Source organism: Macaca thibetana, chromosome 2 (assembly GCF_024542745.1).
Source record: "Macaca thibetana thibetana isolate TM-01 chromosome 2, ASM2454274v1, whole genome shotgun sequence".
Lineage (NCBI taxonomy): Eukaryota > Metazoa > Chordata > Mammalia > Primates > Cercopithecidae > Macaca > Macaca thibetana.
In genome coordinates, this window is record NC_065579.1 from 87593639 (window position 1) to 87615713 (window position 22075).

General features: G+C 46.9%; 1 protein-coding gene across 10 annotated transcripts in view; it reads left to right on the forward strand.

The window, feature by feature from the left end:
- The window catches only part of LOC126948402 (kelch-like protein 24), a 172850-nt gene that overhangs the window by 55001 nt on the left and 95774 nt on the right, over positions 1-22075 (forward strand). Inside the window, exon 1 of one of the 10 annotated variants that reach the window (XM_050780160.1) lies at positions 10542-10729. The exons of 7 other annotated variants lie outside the window; for them this stretch is intronic. The gene's annotated coding sequence lies outside the window, so the exon portion shown is untranslated. Of the gene's footprint in view, positions 1-10541; positions 10730-10848; positions 10947-11232; positions 13632-22075 lie in introns of those variants that run through there. 2 more of the 10 variants (XM_050780161.1, XM_050780162.1) reach the window with 2 other exon arrangements.

The window sequence follows — 22075 nt, forward strand, 5'->3', positions numbered from 1 at the left end:
GATTTCAGGGAGGTAGTAAATGATTTTTATTTATTTATTTATTTATTTTGAGACGGAGTCTCTCTCTGTCGCCCAGGCTGGAGTGCAGTGGCACGATCTTGGCTCATTGCAACCTCTGCCTCCCAGGTTCAAGCGATTCTTCTGTCTCAGCCTCCCAAATAGCTGGGACTACAGGCACGCGCCACCATGCCCAGCTAATTTTTGTAGAGAGAGGGTTTTAGTAGAGATGGGGTTTCACCATATTTGCCAGGCTGGTCTCGAACTCCTGACCTCGTGATCCACCTGCCTCAGCCTCCCAAAGTGCTGGGATTATAGGTGTGAGCAGTAAATGATTTTTAAGGGAATTAAATGGGTTTGTAGAACTTTGAATGGGCTGGGACAAAACTCTGTTGGGCCTACAGAGTGGACAATAGTTTGTGACAAAAGTCTGTTCAGTGTGTTAACAGACTTCAGTCTTTCTTCCTGCGATATGAGTTCACTTAATGAAAACTCGGGGCCAGGCACGGTGGCTCACGCCTGTAATCCCAGCACTTTGGGAGGCTAAGGCAGGCCTGTTGGCCAGGCCGGTCTTGAACTCCTGACCTGTGGTCCCAGCTACTCGGGAGGTTGAGGGGGAGGATCGCTTGAGTCCAGGAGGGCGAGGTTGCAGTGAGCCATGATTGCACCACTGCATGCCAGCCTGGGCAACAAAGCAAGACCCTACAGTAAAAAAAAATTAAGGCAGGCTGAGCGCGGTGGCTTACCCCTGTAACCCCAGTACTTTGGGAGGTCGAGGTGGGCGGATCACCTGAGGTTGGGAGTTCGAGACCAGCCTGACCAACATGGAAAAACCCCATCTCTACTAAAAACACACAATTAGCTGGGCATGGTGGCGCATGCCTGTAATCCCAGCTACTTGGGAGGCTGAGGCAGGAGAACTGCTTGAACCTGGGAGGTGGAGGTTGCAGTGAGCCGAGATCACGCCAGCCTGGGCGACAGAGTGAGACTCCATCTCAAAAATAATAATAATAATTTAAAAGGGTGGCCAGGCAGAGTGCCTCATACTGTAATCCCAGCACTTTGGGATACTGAGGCGGGAGGATCACCTGAGGTCAGGAGTTGGAGACCGGCCCAGCCAACATGGTGAAGCCCCGTCTCTACTAAAGGTACAAAAATTAGCCGGATATCACTTGAGCCCGGGAGGCAGAGATTGCAGTCAGCTGAGATCATGCCACTGCACTCCAGCCTAGGCAACAGAGCAAGACTCTGTCTCAAAGAAACAGAAGAAAACAAAACAAAAAAGTAAAAAAGGCACTCCACCCTGAAGACCTAATCACCACACAGAGGCCCCAACTGCAAATACTGTCACATTGGGGATTAAGTTTCAACACAGAAATTTTGGAGGGCACAAACATTCAGTATATAGCATAGGAGAAGCACATTGCATGGCTCTTTTGGATTATGATAGGGTCCATCTACAAGGGTGGGATATGGTTTTGTCAAAATCTTTTTTTTTTTTTTGAGACGGAGTCTCGCTCTGTCGCCCAGGCTGGAGTACGGTGGGGCGATCTCGGCTCACTGCAAGCTCCGCCTCCCGGGTTCGCGCCATTCTCCTGCCTCAGCCTCCTGAGTAGCTGGGACTACAGGCGCCCGCCACCTCGCCCGGCTAGTTTTTTTTTTGTATTTTCTTAGTAGAGACGGGGTTTCGCCGTGTTTGCCAGGATGGTCTCGATCTCCTGACCTTGTGATCCGCCCGTCTCCGCCTCCCAAAGTGCTGGGATTACAGGCTTGAGCCACCGCGCCCGGCTCCTTGTCAAAATCTTAATAGGGCAACCGGACATTTGATTTCTCATTTGGGCCTAGTTGGGCACAATCATTTATTTTTAACAGCCTGATTGTAATTCCTAGGCACTCACTTTTAACAGTTTTTTGTTTGTTTTTGTTTTTGAGATGGACTCTCGCTCTGTTGCCCATGTTCCCCATGTTCGAGTGCAATGGCATGATCTCAGCTCATTGCAACCTCTGCCTCCCAGGTTCAAGCGATTCTCCTGCCTCAGCCTCCTGAGTAGCTGAGATTACAGGCGCCCACCACCATGCCCGGGTAATTTTTGTATTTTTAGTAGAGACAGGGTTTCTTTTCTTTTTTTTTTTTTGAGACAGAGTCTCCCTCTGTTGCCCAGACTGGAGTGCAATGGCGCAATCTCAGCTCACTTCAACCTCCGCCTCCCAGGTTCAAGCAATTCTTCTGCCTCAGCCTCCCAAGTAACTGGGATAACAGGTGCCCACCACTACGCCCAGCTAATTTTTGTATTTTTAGTAGAAACAGGGTTTCACCATGTTGGCCAGGCTGGTCTCGAACTCCTGACGTCGTGATTCGCCGACCTCGGCCTCCCAAAGTGCTGGGATTACAGGCGTGAGCCACCGCCCCTGGCCGAGACAGGGTTTCACCCCGTGTTGGCCAGGCTGGTCTCGAACTCCTGACCTCGTGATCTGCCCACCTCGGCCTCCCAAAATGTTGGATTACAGGCGTGAGCCACGAGCCCAGCAAACAGTTTTATTGGGGGTATTAAGAAGTGGAGTTCTCATTTTACAAGTCTAATTAGTATCTGCATTCATGTGGGGGTATTTCATCACTTTAAGCATCCCGGGGGGTCCCATTCCTGTTAAACTTAGAAAGGGAGGTTGGTCTTCCCAGAAAGGAGGCTGGGATACTGGGTACCTCTGGGTCAGAGTCTAGCAACAATTTTCCATCTGAGCCAGCCTCCCCCTCCCACTGTCAGGCAGAGCTTTGGATCCACCATCCTTCTCCAGCTTTCCTAGTTCGTCTGATGCCCTCTTCCCCCCACGTTGAGCCCCTCAATCTGTTGGGCAGCAGATCTCAGCAGGAGGACTCCCAGCCACTGAGCTTCTTTTCCAGGGTTAGCGTCAGCATTCCTGGAACCTTCTGGACTAAATTTAATAACCGTTAATTTTCTGCTGGACGCAGGTGGCTCAAGCCTGTAATCCTAGCACTTTGGAAGGCCGAGGCAGACAGATCGCCTGAGGTCAGGAGTTTGGGACCAGCCTGGCTAACATGTTGAAACCCCGTCTCTACTAAAAAGACAAAAATTAGCTGGGCGTGGTGATGCACGTCTGTGATCCCAGCTATTTGGGAGGCTGAGGCATGAGAATTGCTTGAACCCAGATGGCAGAGGTTGCAGTGAGCTGAGATCATGCCACTGTACTTTAGCCTGGGCGACAGAGCGAGACTCTGTCTCAAAATAAAAAAAAAAAAGAAAGAAAACAGTTACTTTCCTCTCATGAGTATTACATTTAACATTCACCCTCCCCACCCCACTCTCACAGTTTACTAACAGACTGGTGAGCAATCGGAACCACCCATTCTCCTTTCCCAGCAGGCTGAGACGTGGAGGATCTCTTGGGCTCAGGAGTTCGATTGTAGCCTGGGTTACATGGCAAGAGTCCTGTCTCTAAAAAAAAAAAAAAAAAAGTCTGTGAGACAAGAATCATTCGGGTGTGGTGGCTCATGCCTGTAACCCCAATACTTTGGGAGGTCGAGGCAGGAGGACTGCTTGAGGCCAGGAGTTCGAGACCAGTCCTGGCAATCAATCCTAGCTACTCGGGAGGCTGAGGTGGGAGCATTGCTTGAGTCCAGGATGTCAAGGCTGCCTTGAGCACCGATCACAGCAGGGCTGAAACTGTTTTTTCCCCAGGTTGGAAACCAAGTTTAAGCATACTGTCAACATCTTCCCCACCTCAGTCTAAAGAGATGACCTTATCTAAATAAAACTATCTAAAATAAAAAGTTATTTAACATTGCTTTTGCCTTGCCTCTGGGTCATTTCAATCTCATATACTTGGGAATGATTGATTACCTCAGAAATATGATTGTATTGGAAGCACAGAAACATATTTGAGAGTTTTTCATACATATTTATTAATGTTTTTACCGATTTTAATCTGACCAGGTATTACACAAACAGAAGTTTCACAAATAAATTATATATTAATTATTATATGAAGAAGTTTTTTTTGTTTGTTCGTTTTGGGGATTTTTTTTTTTTTTTTTTTTTTTTTGATACAGGGTCTCTCTCTGTTGCCCAGGCTGGAGCGCAGTACAGTAGTGGAAATTCAGCTCACTGCAGCCTCAACCTCCCGGGTACAAGTGATTTCCCCACCTCAGCATCCTGAGTAGCTGGAACTACTGGCACACACTGCCACACCCAACTAATTTTTGTATTTTTTGTAAAGATAGGGTTTTGCCATGTTGCCCAGGCTGGTCTCAAACTCCTGGACTCAAGCAATTCACCCACCTCAGCCTCCCAAAGTGCTGGGATTACAGGCATGCACCGCTGCTGCCTGGCCAATACTTTTTTTTTTTTTTTTTAAAGATATAGGGTCTGTCGCTATATTGCCCAGGCTGGCCTGGAACTCCCCGGCTCAAGCGATCTTCCTGCCCCAGCCTCCCAAGTAACTGGGACTACATGCACACACCACCACTCCCAGCTGAAGTTAGACATCTTAATTGAGTATTTTTCATTTACTACTTGGCATGGGTATAGAGACATAATTCTCTCGTATGAGAAAACAGCAGTGTGAGTAAAACAAACTCACGCTCAGACTGGGATGGAGGAAGGTGTTAGGAAAACACTAGGGCTTGGTATGGGACCTTTGCCCTGAAGGTAATGGGGCTTCTCTAAATAGGATTGCAGCTTTCCAGCTGCTTCCTGATATGGCTGCTAAACTCTCAGGCCCTGGGGGCAGACTGCCTGGGTCTACAACCCAGCTCCACACTTAGCTGTCTGACACAGCTAAATTACTCAACCTTTTCATGCTTCATTTTTCTCTTATTTAAAGTAGGAATGATAATAATAAAGTTGTTACAAAGATTAAATTTGTGAAGTGCTTGGAGCACTGCCTGGTAAGTAGTGTTATTAATAGCTAATATTCAATTATAACAATGTATGGGCTGGGCGCGGTGGCTCACGCCTGTAATCTCAGCACTTCCGGAGACCGAGGTGGGCGAATCACCTGAGGTCAGGAGTTCGAGACCAGCCTGGCCAACATGGCGAAACCCCGTCTCTACTAAAAATACAAAAATTAGCCAGGTGTGGTGGCATGCGCCTGTAATCCCAGGTTCTCGAGATGCTGAGGCAGGAGAATTGCTTGAACCTGGGAGACAGAGGTTGTGGTGAGCTGAGATTGTGCCACTGCACTCCAGCCTGGGTTACAGAGCAAGACTTTGTCCCCCCAAAAATAATAGTAAAATAAAAAATAACAATGTATGGCCAGGTTACCACAGTTTCTGATTTTCCATAGAAGCAGCAATTCAGGGTATTATGTGAAATTTGTCTGCCGGGCGCGGTGGCTCAAGCCTGTAATCCCAGCACTTTGGGAGGCCGAGACGGGCGGATCACAAGGTCAGGAGATCGAGACCATCCTGGCTAACCTGGTGAAACCCCGTCTCTACTAAAAAATACAAAAAAATAACTAGCCGGGCGAGGTGGCGGGCGCCTGTAGTCCCAGCTACTCAGGAGGCTGAGGCAGGAGAATGGCGTAAACCCGGGAGGCGGAACTTGCAGTGAGCTGAGATCCGGCCACTGCACTCCAGCCTGGGCGACACAGCGAGACTCCGTCTCAAAAAAAAAAAGAAATTTGTCAATGTTTGAAATGTTGGCTCATTAAAAAAAAAATGTGACATCTGTAGGCTATGACTATGCAAACTCTCTGAACTCTCTCATGGCAACCTCACCAGTGTTCGTTAACTACCTGTTGACAACGGTACATTGACAGTGCCACCCATCAGGTCTCTTCTGAGCCCCAAAGCCTTATGTACAGATTTAATATCTTCAGGGCCAGGTGCGGTGGCTCATGCCTGTAATCCCAGCACTTTGGGAGGCCGAGGTGGGTGGATCACCTGAGGTCAGGAGTTCGAGACCAGCCTGGCTAACATGGTAAAACCACGTCTCTACTAAAAATATGAAAATTAGCCAGGTGTTGGTAGTACACGTCTGTAATCCCAGCTACTTGGGAGGCTGAGGCATGAGAATCACTTGAACCTGGGAGGCAGAGGTTGCAGTGAGCCAAGATCGCACCACTGCATTCCAGCCTGGGCGACAGAGCAAGACTCCGTCTCAAAAAAAAAGGTCTTTGAGTGGATGCCTTGAACTTAAAATGTCCCAAAGGGAATTCTTGATTCTCCCACCCCCAACATTCAAATCTGTTTTTCCTTCAGTCTCCCTCCTTTCAGGAAATGACACCATCATCCACCATCTGCCACTGCTGGAAACCTGTGAGCCAACCCCAGTTCTCCCTCTTAACCTTCTCCCTCCAGGCCCACCTCCAGTGGCTGTGCAGGTGAGTGCTGCCTAAGGGAGCCTGGCTAGCCAGGAGCCTAAAACCAGCCTCTAACCACTTGCCAAGCTCCAGAGCAGAGCTGAGTCTGCCTGGAGGAAAAGGCAGTTTACCTAAGAGGCCATTTTGACTTCTCAGAGGCCAGTCTCCTTTCCTTCTCTCCCCAGTCTCCTCCCAGTTCATCATCGTCAAGTCTTCTGGTATTTTCTCCATAGTTCTTGTATCTATCCTCTTCCCACCATCTCCACTGCCAGGGTAAGCCACTAAACCACCCTCTTTTTTTTTTTTTTGAGATGGAGTTTCGCTTTTAATGCCCAGACTGGAGTGCAATGGCTCACTACAACCTCTGCCTCCTGGGCTCAAGCGATTCTCCTCTTGGCCTCAAGCGATTCTCCTGTCTCAGCCTCCCGAGTAACTGGGATTACAAGCCACCACGCCCAGCTACTTTTTTTGTATTTTTAGTAGAAATGGGGTTTCACCATATTGTTCAGGCTGGTCTCGAATTCTTGACCTCAGGTGATCTGCCCACCTCAGTCTCCCAAAATGCTGGGATTACAAGTGTGAGCCACCACGCCCAGTGCCACCCTCATTCCCTCATTTTTTGCTTGGACGACTGACATTGCTTTCTAACTGTCTCATTGCTTCTATGTTCACACACCTCTTCAGTCATTCCCCATCTATTCATTGGGGCAAGTGATTTTTTTTTTTTTTTTTTTTGAGACGGAGTCTTGCTCGGTCACCCAGGCTGGAGAGCAGTGGCATGATCTTGGCTCACTGCAACCTTCGCCTGCCAGGTCAAGCCTCCGGAGTAGCTGGGATTACAGACGTGTGTCAGCATGCCCAGCTAATTTTTGTATTTCTTTTTAGTAGAGATGGGGTTTCACGGTGTTGGCCAGGCTGGTCTCGAACTCCCGACTTCAGGTGATCTGCCTGCCTTGGCCTCCCAAAATGCTGGGATTACAGGCATGAGCCACCACACCTGGCCACAAGTGATGTTTTTGAAAGGGCAAATAGGCTGGGCGCGGTGTCTCATGCCTGTAATCCCAGCACTTTGGGAGGCCGAGGCGGGCAGATCATGAGGTCAGGAGATCGAGACCACTCCGGCTGACATGGTGAAACCCCGTCTCTACTAAAAATACAAAAAATTAGCCGGGCATAGTGGCACACGCCTGTAGTCCCAGCTACTTGGGAGGCTGAGGCAGGAAAATCACTGGAACCCAGGAGGCGGAGGTGGCAGTGAGCCGTGATCATGCCACTGCACTCCAGCCTGGGGAATAGAGCGAGACTCAGTCTCAAAAGAAAAAGAAAAAAGTTTCATTTTGGTGAATATTTGGGTAAACAGTTCAAAGTTTCAGTTTTATCAGAACTTTACCCTTCTCCCCCTTGACTTCCCAAGGTGGCCTACAGGATACAGGGGAAGCCTCAGGGCAGCATGGGAGGGGAGATCTGTGTGCAGGATTGTGAGCTGTAGCCTGAGTTTTCACTGGCCTCTGCTGCTATGTCTCTGGTGACTTCCAGTCTCCACTGCCCTGTGGGCATCAGCTGCTGAGGGGGTTGGCTGGCAAGCTCATGACCTGTTGCTTTAGCATCTTCACAGAGTTTGATGTCTCATCTTTCATCCCCACTCTACCATCCCTGCTCTTCTCACCAGCTGACTTAGGAGTGCTTCAGCTCCACTGGTATCTTCAGTACTGCCCATCCTTGGGGTCTTAGCTACATTCTGTGGCCATTCCCTGGCCATCAGCCTACCACAAGGCCTTTGCTTTAGGAAACCTGCCCCTTGGCACAGTGCCTATTGGTCTGTCCGTGGCTCGTAACCATGCTACTTTCTTTTTTTTTTTTTTTTTTTGAGACGGAGTCTTGCTCTGTTGCCCGGGCTGGAGTGCAGTGGCCGGATCTCAGCTCACTGCAAGTTCCGCCTCCCGGGTTTACGCCATTCTCCTGCCTCAGCCTCCTGAGTAGCTGGGACTACAGGCGCCCGCCACCTCGCCCGGCTAGTTATTTTTTTGTATTTTTTAATAGAGATGGGGTTTCACTGTGTTAGCCAGAATGATCTCGATCTCCCGACCTCGTGATCCGCCCGTCTCGGCCTCCCAAAGTGCTGGGATTACAGGCTTGAGCCACCGCGCCCGGCAACCATGCTACTTTCTGCATGCCAGGCAGGGAGCAACAAGAGAACTCTGGAATTCTGACATACCTACTGTGCAAACTGCAGTGCCCCAGCAGCACTATTGCAGACTCCTCCCAATGCCATGGCCTGCTCCCGAGCCCTGCTGTGTGAGCCTTCTCACAGAATTGGACAGCCTTCCAAGCTAGACCAGGGGAGGTCAACTTCTAGCTTCCTCAGCACTTACCTGGGTATTTCTATGCTTCCCACCTGAGTGTTAAACCCCAAGAGTAGGGGAACACCAACACACTCATCCTGATCTCTGACCTCACCCCCTTCTCCATGAAATTTATGTTTATCTCCCCAGTTCCTATTATCTCTTGAGTCTTAGCTTAAGGTTCAAGGAAGCCTTTCTTAATTGTTTTTTGTTTGTTTGTTTGTTTTGAGACGGAGTCTTGCTCTGTCGCCCAGGCTGGAGTGCAGTGGCCAGATCTCAGCTCACTGCAAGCTCCGCCCCCCGGGTTTACACCATTCTCCTGCCTCAGCCTCCCGAATAGCTGGGACTACAGGCGCCCGCCACCTCGCCTGGCTAATTTTTGTATTTTTTAGTAGAGACGGGGTTTCACCATGTTAGCCAGGATAGTCTTGATCTCCTGACCTCGCGATCCGCCCGTCTCGGCCTCCCAAAGTGCTGGGATCACAGGCTTGAGCCACCGCGCCGGGCCCTGTTTGTTTGTTTTTGAGATGGAGTTTCACTTTTGTTGCCCATGCTGGAGTGCAATGGTTCACTGCAACCTCCACCTCCCGAGTTGTGATTCTCCTGCCTCAGCTTCCCAAGTAGTTAGGATTACAGGCATGTGCAACCATGCCCGGCTAATTTTTGTATTTTTAGTAGAGATGGCGTTTCACCATGTTGGCCAGGTTGGTCTTGAACTGCTGACCTTAGGTGATCTGCCCGCCTCAGCCTCCCAAAGTGCTGGGATTACAGGCGTGAGCCACCACGCCCATCCAGGAGGATCTCTCGAGCCTGGAAGTGTGAGACTAGCTGTGGTGATAGTGAGACCTGTCTTTAAAAAAAAAAAATTAGTCTGGGGGTGGTGGCTCATGCCTGTAATCCCAGCACTTTGGGAGGCTGAGGAGGGTGGATCACCTGAGGTCAGGAGTTTGAGAGCAGCCTGGCCAACATGGTGAAACCCTCTCTCTACTAAAAATACAAAAATGAGCTGGGCGTGGTGGTGCATGCCTATAATCCCAGCTACTTGGGAGGCTGATGCAGGAGAATCACTTGAACCAGGGAGGCAGAGACTGCAGTGAGCCGAGATCATGCCACTGCACTCCAGCCTGGGCAACAGAGGGAGACTCTCTCAAAAAAAAAAAAAAGAAAAAAACCACAAAAAACAAAACACCATTTACATGTATTATGTGTAGATAAAAACATTAAATACATAAAAATTTGATAACATGTAGGTAAAGTATTAAAAAATCAGCTCCAGTAGTAAATCTTTATACAGTGAGGAGGGATTGAAGGGGAACAGAAGATCCCCGAAGACCAGTTGGGAGGCTATTTATAGTCCTGGGCAGAGAGATGACAGGGTCTTGGGTAGAGGGTGGTAGAGTTAGAACGAAAGAGAATGTTGGCCTCAAGAGATATTTAGATGGAAAACTGGACTTGGATTGTCACTAGTGTGACTGGGATAAGTCTCAAGCCTTCCCTGCCTCAATCTCTTCATCTGTAAAATGGGCTAGCAATAACTACTGTTATTTGTATACCCAGCACTTAGCACATGGGTTGGGACAAAGATGGCACACACAAAAATCATTGTTACTATTGTAATTAATAGGGAAGCTCATACATACCGGCAGAATGAATATTCTGTCAAACTTGGGGTTGAAATTCGCCACCTTCTGGGGCAGAAAAGTGATGGACAACCACGCCTTTGCGAGAATCGACGCCCACACTGCCCAGAAAGTGGCCTCGCGGGCCGGGGTCGCAGCCTGGACCAGCCCCGCCCCGCCCCGCCCTCATCCCTGCGAGCTCCGCCCCGAGGCCGCGCGCGCGCGCCGCCGCCACCACCGCCGCCGCGCGCGCCCCGACGCGCCCGGCTGCTGACGTGCGGGGCGGAACGGGTCGGGCGGGTTCCACCGATCTGGGTGCTTCCGCGGGCTGCGGGGGTCGCTGGGGCCTCGTGGCTGGGCAGCTCCGCGGGGCTTCGCCCGCTCCCTCACCTCGCTCTACCCTCTCGCGGCGCCCGGCGGGGCCTGCGCTGCAGCTGGAGACCCGGAGAAAGGGTGAGTGTTGGCGGGCGCAGGAAGGGACCGCGCGGGCGCGCGCCCTGCTGTCTGGGGCATTGTTTGGGCGGGGGCGGCGCGGGCACGTGCGCGCCCCTCCCCCATCGGCCGGCTGCGCCGCGGCGGGACCCGGTGAGGCCCCGGGCCCGAGGGGAGGGCAGGGAGGATCCCGGGTGCGGGCCGAGGAGCCGCAGAAGCGGGAGCCTGGAATCGGAACGTGAGTTGGGGGCTTCCTCCTCAGCGGGGCGCTCCGCTGAGGGGATGCGGGTCCCCGAGCCGCAGCGGCCGGAGGTTTCGGGATGTTAAGCTCTTGGCCTTGGAGGCAAGATTTGGCCCCAGGACCAGAAAGTCGTGGGTTTACCGAAAGGATCCTGGAATGCCCCTCCAACCTGTCGCCATCCCCACCGGCCCTCCCGGGATGGAGGGGAGGGGTTAGAGAGGCTTTGGGGTTCCAGGGAGGGGGCCGGGGCCAACGCGCCGGAGCTGCGGGCAGTGCGGGGCGGAGTGGAAGCCTCGGAAAGTGAGGACTCCCGCAGGAAAGGCTGGCTTGGAGGGCTGTGGCCAGACTGCAGAAGACAATGAGGTTCTCCCCATCATGAATGTGATTATGTTAAGAAATGGAAAGCAGAGAAAGAGAAATGCCATCAGCGATCTTATAGGCCTGACACATCATTTTTTTAGTTTGATGTTTGCTAGTATTTTCATCTAAGCCTTCAGCAGTTACAGAGTTGACCCACGTTTTCCATTTCTCGCTCACAGGTACAAAATGCGCCATAATATCATATAGTATTCAGCAATATCATTTCCCCTTAATGAGTAGAGAGTATTCAGCGTAGAAAAATTTAAAAATACAAGCAAAGCAAGAGAAAAATGCCCGCAGTTTTACGGTCTAGAGATATTACCCTTGGATGTATATTCCTGTTTGTGTATACTCTTTAAAAGATAGGGCAGATGATGCTCTGATTAGGAGTTTAGTTTTTCCGGGAAACCTTTGAAGGTTTTGAGAAGGCGAGTAGCATAATCCGACTGCTATGTAGAGGAAGAGGGCTGGGGAGGAACCTACGAGGTCAGTTACTGTGGTCTTTGCAGTAGCTTAGACTAGGCCCATGGCAGGGAGATGGGGAAGTGTAAACAGATTTTTAAGTGTTTTGAAGGTAGAATGAACAAGACTTGGAAATGAATTGGTGAGGGAATGGTGGGAGTCTTTGCTTTTTTGATTTTTGTTTTGAGCACCTGAGTGAATGGTGGTGCCGTTTACTGAGATGAAGAATGGAAGAGAGAAATTTGAGGTGGGAAAAATATCGAAATCTATTTTGGATGTATTAAATTTTAGATGCCTATTAGTTATGAAGTCGGTGTGTTGAGGCAGTTGGATGTAGAGGGCTGGAACTCAAGGAAGAGAGAGGCTAGAGCTAGAGATAAAAATCGGAGTGGCTGGGCGCAGTGCTCACACATGTAATCCCAGCACTTTGGGAGGCCGAGGCAGGTCGCTTGAGCCCAGAAGTTCTAGACCAGCCTTGGCTACAAGGCAGGACACCGTCTCTTAAAAAAAAAAAAAAAAAATTGGAGTGATCAGTACATAGATGACATTCAAAGGTATGGTGCTGTGTGAGATCACTGAGGGGAAGAGTGAAGAAGTGAAAGGGGCTCAGACACTCAAATACCTCTAGGTCTGGCAGAGGAAGAAGGTTGAGGAAAGGACACAGGAAACAGCAAGTGAGGTAGGAGAAAAAGCTGGTATCATGGCAGCCAAAAGAGGTATTTCTGGAAGATGTTGAATTGGTCCTTTTATCAGGGCTTCTGAGATGTTCATTAAAGTTGTCAATTGGATTTGGCAACACGGAGGTCATTGGTTTTGGTCATTGGTCTTCCTGTCCATAGTTCTGGAAGTGGAAGGTGGGAACCAGACTAGAATAGTTTAATGGAATGTGAGGAAATGAAACTAATGAGTGCAAATTAGAAAAAAAGTGCCCCTATTTCCATCTGCGCCAAAACTAAACTGGATCGATGAAAAATGATGTCTTGTGTTTTTTTCATTTATTGATTACTAGTATGTTTGAACATTTTTTTCACATTTATTGGCTATTTGCGAATTTCTTTTCTTGTTCTCTGGCATCTTTTGTTATTTCCTAATTGATTGTCAAAGGTTCTTTAGATATTAAAAATAGGTAGCTTGACATACAGCATTCAGAGCTCTCCCCACATGTTTTTCAGTTTCCAATGCTTCATGTTCATTCAGCGGATGCATGATAGTTTGCGGTGGGTTATTTTTTATTATAAAATCCATAGGAAGAGGAGAACTAACATTACGTTGTAGATCTCTGAGTGCAGCCCACGTATGATGTACATTGCTCCGTATTTCCTTAGGATAGATTCTCAGAAATAGTTGGTCCTGTCCTCTTCTCATCAACCATGGATTTTTACTTGAATGTTCGTTGCCACGTTCTTGGATTGTTCCACATCTCCCTGCCTTTGGTCCTGCTCTGCTTTCAGTCTGTTTTCTATCATGATAGAAAGTAGATGGTGGGAGTTGATGCAGTTTTCTCACAGAGAACAAGACTTATGAAGCAGATTTTTTCTTTTTCTTTGTTTTTTTTTTTTTGGAGACAGAATCTCAGTCTGTTGCCCAGGCCGGTGATCCCAGCTACTTGGGAGGCTGAGGCAGGGGAATTGCTTGAACCCAGGAGGTGGAGGTTGCAGCGAGTGGAGATCGCGCCACTGCACTCCAGCCTTGACGACAGGGGGAGACTTCGTCTCAAAAAAAAAAAAAAGGCGGATACAAAAAGCCACGTGCTGTATGATTCTATTTATACGAAATGTCCAGAAACAGGCAAGTTTATCGACACAAAAAGTAGTTGCCAGAGGTTGAAGGGAGAGGAGAATTGAGAGTGACACTTAAGAGGTAAGCGGTTGCTTTTTGGAGTGATGAAAACATTATGGAAGTAGGTAGTGGTGATTGTTGTGCAACTTTGTGAATATATTGAAATCCACTGAATTGCACACTTTTAAGTGGTGTGTGTGTGTGTCTATATATATATATATTTTTTTTTTTTTTTGAAATGGAGTCTTGCTCTGTCGCCCAGGCTGGAGTGCGGTGACACTATCTCGACTCACTGCAAGCTCCGCCTCCTGGGTTCACGGCTTTTTCTGCCTCAGCCTCCTGAGTAGCTGGGACTACAGGCACCCACCACCATGCCTGGCTCTTTTTTTTTTTTGTATTTTTATTAGCGATGGGGTTTCACCATGTTAGCCAGGATGATCTCGATCTTCTGACCTCGTGATCTGTCTGCCTTGGCCTCCCAAAGTGCTGGGATTACAGGCTTGAGCCACCGGGCCCGGCTGGTCAATATATATGTTTTTTGAGACAGGATCTGTCTCTGTTGCCCAGGCTGGAGTGCAGTGATGCAACCATAGGTCATTGCAGCCTTGAACTCCTGGGCTCAAGTGATCCTCCCCCCTCAGCCTACCAAGTAGCTGGGACTACAGGTACACACCACCATGCCCAGCTAATTTTTTTCTTTTTATTTTTCAGTAGAGACAAGGTCTCCCTATGTTGTCCAGGCCGGTCTTAAACTCCTGGGTTCAAGCAGTCCTGCTTTGGCCTTCCAAAGTGCTGGGATTACAGACACATGAGCCACCACGCCTGGCCTAAAACAGTACGTTTTAAGTTATGTGAATTATATTTCAATTAAAAAAGTGTATCCACACTCTCAAATTAAAACTTGAAAACAAAATACATAACAATCGCCATTAAAAGCACTGTGGGTAAAGTTGAAGTGCCTCCCCACTGCATTCTCCTCACCCTCAGCTTTCCTTACAGCCACTTAACAGGTTCCCCCACAGGTCACTCCTCAGACAAGCAGGATAAACAGCCCTTGCCTAGAACTAGTTCTACCTCTCCATGGCTGCAGTCATCAAAGTTCACATGCCTGAACATCTTACAATTACTTTCCAGTGGGCTCATATTTCACCTCTACCTTCTCCGCTTACTGAAATGCTCTTCATCCTTCAAGAATCAAATTCCAACTCATCCATGAAGTAAACTCCAGCCTTTGAAAGCTTTTTTCCCCCCCTAACTACCGCAGGACAGACAATATGGAAACAGTCTGCTTCAGGCCAGGCGCGGTGGCTCATACCTGTAGTCCCAGCATTTTGGGAGGCCGAGGCGGGCGGATCATCTGAGGTCGAGAGTTCGCGACCAGCCTGGTCAACGTGGTGAAACCCCATCTCTACTAAAAATACAAAAATTAGCTGGGTGTGGTGGTGTGTGCCTGTAATCCCAGCTACTTGGGAGTCTGAGGCTGGAGAATCACTTGAACACGGGAGGCAGAGGTTGCAGTGAGCCAAGATTGTGCCATTGCACTCCAGCCTGGGCAACAGTGAGACTCTGTCTCAAAAAATTAAAAAAAAAAAGAATTTACCTTAAAAATCTCAAAACCCTTAAACATCCCACATGCCTCATTCTTCCAGAAAAAGTATGTTGAACCGGTGGGGTAAAGGAATGGTAGAAGTGGCTGGGCTTGGTGGCTTAGGCCTGTAATCCCAGCACTTTGGGAGGCTGAGGTGGGTGGATCACCAGAGGTCAGGAGTTTGAGACCAGCCTGACCAATATGGTGAAACCCCGTCTCTGCTAAAAATACAAAACAATTAGCCAGGCGTGGTGGTGTGCGCCTGTAGCCCTAGTTACTCGGGAGACTGAGACAGGAGAATTTCTTGCACCCGGGAGGCAGAGGTTGCAGTGAGCCGAGATTGCGCCACTGCACTCCAGCCTGGGTGACAGAGCAAGACTGTCTCAAAAAAAAAAAAAAAAAAAGGAATGATAAAAGTTACCTAAAGTCAGCTGTCCAGGTGCATTAATGGATAGAAGCAGTGGCATGGATAATTTAGAAGAGCTGTTTTATCCTACACTCTTCTGTGTGCTAGTTTGCAAGGTTGTAGACAGAGTGCTGGCCAGAATGGATTCTGGGGGCTGACCATATTAGCAAATTGTGTAGTCTTAAAGCCGTTTTATTTATAGGAAAGTTGATGTTTTTGACCTGGAAATATGTAAGACTGAAATAATGAGACAGTGTTTTTGAGCTCAGCTGTCTTTTGCTCAGCTCTTTACATGTCATATTAGAAATGTCCCACATCATATCAGTCCTTCTCACCATTCAGGTCCAGTATAAAATTGTGATTATTTTTACATAAAGACCTGTTTTTGTTTTGGATACCAGATGAGTTAAAGAAAAAGTGATATGTTAGCCAACAAATGGGAACATATTCAAAAGGTTTTGTGTGTCAGACCTGACTTAGAATAATTAGCATAGCAATTTTTTTTTTTTTTTTTTTTTTTTTTTTGAGACGGAGTCTCGCGCTGTCGCCCAGGCTGGAGTGCAGTGGCCGGATCTCAGCTCACTGCAAGCTCCGCCTCCTGGGTTCACGCCATTCTCCTGCCTCAGCCTCCCGAGTAGCTGGGACTACAGGCGCTGCCACCTCGCCCGGCTATTTTTTGTATTTCTTAGTAGAGACGGGGTTTCACCGTGTTAGCCAGGATGGTCTCAATCTCCTGACCTCGTGATCCGCCCATCTCGGCCTCCCAAAGTGCTGGGATTACAGGCTTGAGCCACCGCACCCGGCCTTTTTTTTTTTTTTTTTTTTTTTTTTTGTCAGTACTAACTCTGGCTAGAATCAGAACAGAATCTTCTCTCTCCTAGAGTTCCCTTGGTCTGAGTCTTTCCTTTAACATAGGTTGGTGCAAAAGTAGGTGTGGTTTTTACTTTTGCACCAACCTAATAGATAACTTCTTATTGCTTCTGTTATAAAGTGAGCATAATTTGGGAAAGACGGTCAGGTGTATTTTATTTTTTCAGTTCTTTGTATCAATGGGAGGTGACAGTGTTATGAGTAGTGTTTAAATAAGTGGAGAAATTTAAATTGACATTGAAATACACATTTTGGTTCTTTTTATAGGGCTTCTGCATGCCTAATGATTTTCTCAGTATAATATTAAAATGAATATGTATTCTTAGAGTGTACATTGAACAGTCTTTGGGAAGCATGGATGGTGTTGGGGTGAAGCTGCTGCCATATTTAGTTTTCAAAATAGAATTCATGAAGTGGATCATATGTATTTGGATTATTGAAAGTCAGTTTCATTAAAATATACCTAAAGGGGCCAGGCGTGGTGGCTCATGCTTATAATCCCAGCACTTTGGGAGGCTGAAGCAGGCGGATCACCTGAGGTCAGGAGTTCAAGACCAGCCTGGCCAACATGGCGAAACCCTGTCTCTAGTAAAAAAAAAAAAAAAAATTAGCCAGGTGTGGTGGCAGGTGCCTGTAGTCCCAGCTACTCAGGAGACTGAGGCAGGAGAATCACTTGAACCTGGGAGGCAGAGGTTGCAGTGAGCCAATACTGCGTCACTGCAATCCAGCCTGGGCAACAGAGTGAGACTCCATCTAAAAAAAAAAAAAAAAGCTTTCTAAAGCTCCAACAGTCGGCTTGTGTAGTACAAATCACCTTCATTCTGGATCTTTGGTTTTAGGATTTAGCCTTTGTTAATTCTGCTTGTTTCTTTTTCTGTTGCTGGCAATAAAACTTTCTGGTTATGATGCATTATGCTTTGAATACCCTGCTGGATTGGATTTGTATGTGTATTTGCAGTGAAAGCTGGTCTGCCATTTTCCTCTGATGGTGACTTTTGACCACATTTCCATAGGTTTGGAGATACTGTGTTCTCAACATTGTTAGTTTTTAAATAGTTTGTTATTTTACTTTTAATTTCTTCTTTGAGTCATGAGTTATTAGAAGAGTGTCTTATTTTCCATATAATGGTGAGTTAATATAAATTTTTATTAAGATCAGAATGTGGCTGTAATATTTCTACATTTTGCAGTAATTGAGACTTTCTTCATATCTTATTATATGCTTTACATTTTATGAACTTTTTTTTTGAGATAGAGTCTCACTCTGTTGCCCAGGCTGGAGTGCAGTGGCGTGATCTTGGCTCACTGCAGCCTCCACCTCCTGGGTTCAAGCAGTTCTCCTGCCTCAGCCTCGCAAGTAGCTGGGATTATAGGTATCCACCACCATGCCCAGCTAATTCTTGTATTTTTAGTAGAGAGGGGGTTTTACCACATTGGCCAGGCTGGTTTCAAACTGCCTCCCTCAGACTCAAGTGATCCACCTGCCTCGGACTCCCAAAATGCTGGGATTACAGGCATGAGCCACTGCATCTGACCTTAATGAACTTTCATAGATATTTTTAAAAGATTTTTTTCTGTTGGGTTCAGAGTTGTGTGTATTTGTTAAATCTGGCTTGTTAACTACCAGATATGTATCTGTATCATCTTTTTTGTAGTGTGTGTTTGTTTTTTTTGAGACAGGGTCTGGCTCTGTCACCCAGGCTGGAGGTGCAATGGCGTGATCTCAGCTTACTGCAGGCTCCATCTCCTGGGCTCAAGCAATCCTCCTACCTCAGCTGCCCAAGTAGCTGGGAGTACAGGCGCTTGCCACTACTCCTAACTAATTTTTGTATTGTTTGTAGAGACGGGGTTTCGCCGTGTTGCCCAGGCTGTTCTTGAACTCTTGAGCTCAAGTGAGTCACCTGCCTCAACTTCCCAAAGTGCTGGGTTTACAAGCATGAGCCATCATGCCTGGCCTATCATCTATCTTTATATGTTGTCTTAATCTTTTAAATTTTATATAGAGATGTGTGATTTCTTAAACTTTCCTTTTTCTGTTTGTGTGTATGTATGTATTTTGATACTATATTGTTGGAAGTATAGTTTAAGATGTATTTTTGTGATTGTGCCTTTAAATAATATCATCTTTATCATGTTTTTTTGCCTTGAATTGTTATTAATATTGCCTTGCCTACTGTCTTTTTGTTTGCATGTGTCTGTGTTTAATAACTTTGTACATTCTTTTAAACATTTAGCTAAAGGGCCTTTGAAGATGTAGTGATATCAACACATAGATTAATGATGAAAACTAATATAAGGTAGTAGTTATGTTCCCTGTGGGCATTTATATTTTGGCAGATATTTTAGTTAATCCTTCATTTATGGCCGGGCATGGTGGCTCACGCCTGTAATCCCAGCACTTTGGGAGGCTGGGGCGGGCGGATCACGAGGTCAGGAGATCAAGCCCATGCTGGCTAACACAGTGAAACCCCATCTCTACTAAAAATATGAAAAAATTAGCCAGGCATGGTGGCGAGTGCCTGTAGTCCCAACTACTCGGGAAGCTGAGGCAGGAGAATCGCTTGAACCTGGGAGGCGGAGGTTGCCATGAGCCGAGATCACGACATTGCGCTCCAGCCTGGGCAACAAGAGCGAAACTCCGTCTCAAAAAAAAAAATAAATAAAAAAGGTTAGATGGAGCATCAGTAATCCAAAAATCTGAATCTTAAATCTCCAAAATCTGAAACTTCTTAAGCACCAACATGATGCCACAATGGAAAATTTCACACCTGACCTTGTCACTGGTCACAGTTAAAACATACTCAAAACTTTGTGTTATGTTTTGAATTATGTAAAATGTTGTATAAAATTACCTTCAGGCTCTGTGTATCCACCTGTGTATCCACCTCTGTGTATTTATGAAGCATAAATGAATTTCATGTTCAGATTTGGGTTCCTTCCCAAAGATATCTTATTATGTATATGCAAATATTCCAAAATCCAAAACAGTATGAAATCTGAAACAGTTCTGGTCCCAGGCATTTGGGTAAGGAATACCCAACCTGAATAAAATATTTCTATCACTCCAGAAAAAGCCTTCATTCCTCTTTCCAGTCAGTCCCCAACACCACACCCCCAACTATGGTTCTCATTTCTTTCACTATAGTTTAATTTGTCTGTTTTAGAACTTAAGTGGGATAATTTAGCTTGTACTCTTGTGTTTGCCTTCTTTGGCTTGCCATAATGATTTTGAGGTTCATTTCTGTTGTTGCCTGCATCAAGAGTTCATTGAGTATACCATGATTTGTTTGTCCATTCTTCTGGTTTGGATTTTTGAGACATTTTTGAAATGTCTCATTGGCTAATGGAAAATGGATTGTAGAGTCTTATTCAGATGTTAATAAAGGAACACTGGTTGTCTTGTTTACAAAGGAGAATATATTTTAAGACTGTAGAAAGGACAGGGCCGGGAACTATAAAATCATTATCAGCATCTTAGGAATGCCCGTCTGTATGGAAGCAGATGGAAAATGATCGTACGATTCCCCTTCCCCACTTTTTTTTTTTTTTTTTGGAGACGAAATCTCACTCTGTTACCCAGGTCGGAGTGCAGTGGTACAATTTCGGATTACTGCAGCCTCTGCCTCCTGGGTTCAAGCAGTTCTCCTGCCCTGAGTGACTGGGATTGCAGGCACATGCCACCATGCCCAGCTAATTTTTTTATGTTTTTAGTAGAGACGGGGTTTCACCATGTTGGTCAGGCTGGTTTTGAACTCCTGACCTCGTGATCCGCCCATCTCAGCCTCCCAAAGTGCTGAGATTACAGGCGTGAGGCACCGCGCCCAGCCTCCCCTCCTCACCTTTAAACCAGATGGGAAAAGTCTTGAGTGAGAGCCCAAAGTTCAGTGGTTCTGATATTCAAATGATGTGAGGCACATAGAATTATTGGAAAGATACCTCATATAATATACAGCAAATCTTTCAAGTGTCTAATTTATCGTATTTTACTCCTTTCTCAAGAATTGGCTGCTTTTTTTTTTTTTTTTTTTTTTTTTTTTTTTAATGAGATGGAGTCTTGCTTTGTCACCAGGCTGGAGTGCAGTGGCATGATCTCGGCTCACTGCAACCTCTGCCTCCTGGGTTCAAGCAATTCTCCTGACTCAGCCTCCTGAGTAGCTGGGACTACAGGCACATGCCACCATGTCCAGCAAATCTTTGTATTTTTAGTAGAGACAGGGTTTCACCATGTTGTTGGCCACATCTTAAATGATGTGTTTGCAAAACAGAAGGGTAGAGTTCTAGGACTGGCTTCTAGGGTTCTACATCTTCCCTGACTCGAGAGCTAAGACCTCGAGTTTCCAGTCACTACCTTAACATCATCTTTATGGTTTTTATCATATAATTTTCTTTTCAAAATTATTTTTCTCTTGGGGTTTTTTAAAAAGTATAAAACATTAAATATTTTGTGTGGGGCCAGGGGTGGTGGCTTACAAATCTCAGCACTTTGGAAGGCCAAGGCCAGAGGATCTTTTGAGGCTAGGAGTTCAAGACCACCCTGGGCAACATAGTGAGACCCCCATCTCTTCAAAAAAAGATTAGTAAGTATGGGCACACACCTGTAGTCCCAGCTACTTGAGAGGCTGAGACAGGAAAATCACTTGAGCCCAGGAGTCCTAGGTTGCATTGAGCTATGCTTGTGCCACTGTACTCCAGTCTGGATGGCAGAGTGAGACTCTGTCTCTAAAAAAATTTTTTTTGGCTGGGCGTGGTGGCTCACACCTGTAATCCCAGCACATTGGGAGGCCGAGGCGAGTGGATCACAAGGTCAGAGGTTCGAGACCAACCTGGCTAACATAGTGAAACCTCGTCTCTTCTAAAAATAAAAAAAAATTAGCCGAGAGTGGTGACACACACCAGTAGTCCTAGCTACTCAGACACCTGAGGCAGGAGAATAGCTTGAAGTAAAGTTTAGGCCAGGCACAGTGGCTCATGCGCCTATAATCCCAGCACTTTGGGAGGCCGAGGCAGGCAGATCACCTGAGGTCAGGAGTTCGAGACCAGCCTGACCAACATGGAGAAACCCCGTCTCTACTAAAAATACAAAAAATTAGCTGGGCGTGGTGGCATGCACCTGTCATCCCAGCTACTCGGGAGGCTGAGGCAGGAGAATCACTTGAACCCAGGTGGGTGGAGGTTGCAGTGAGCCAAGATCGTGCCATTGCACTCCAGACTGGGCGACAGAAGTGAGGCTCTGTCTCAAAAAAAAAAAAAAAAGTTTGGTTTTCTTTTTGGTTTCTAACCTTTGTCAAAAACTCAGACTTGGTTATGTTATTTGAATGGATAAGATATGTTTTAATTGATAGCATTTACTTCTATAAAGCTTTGTTTTCTTGTGCTCTTTATGGAAACAATCATTTATGTTCTATATTTAAATTGACAGCATTTACTCTTTTTATGAGACAAAGCCTCTGCCTCCCAGGCTGGTGTACAGTGGCGTGATCTCGGCTCACTGCAACCTCTGCCTCCTTGCAGGTTCAGGCGATTCTTGTGCCTCAGCCTCCGGAGTAGCTGGGGCTATAGGCGTGCACTACCACAGCCGGCTAATTTTTGTGTTTTTAGTAGAGACGGGATTTCACCATGTTGGCCAGGCGGGTTTCAAACTCCTAACCTCAAGTGATCCAC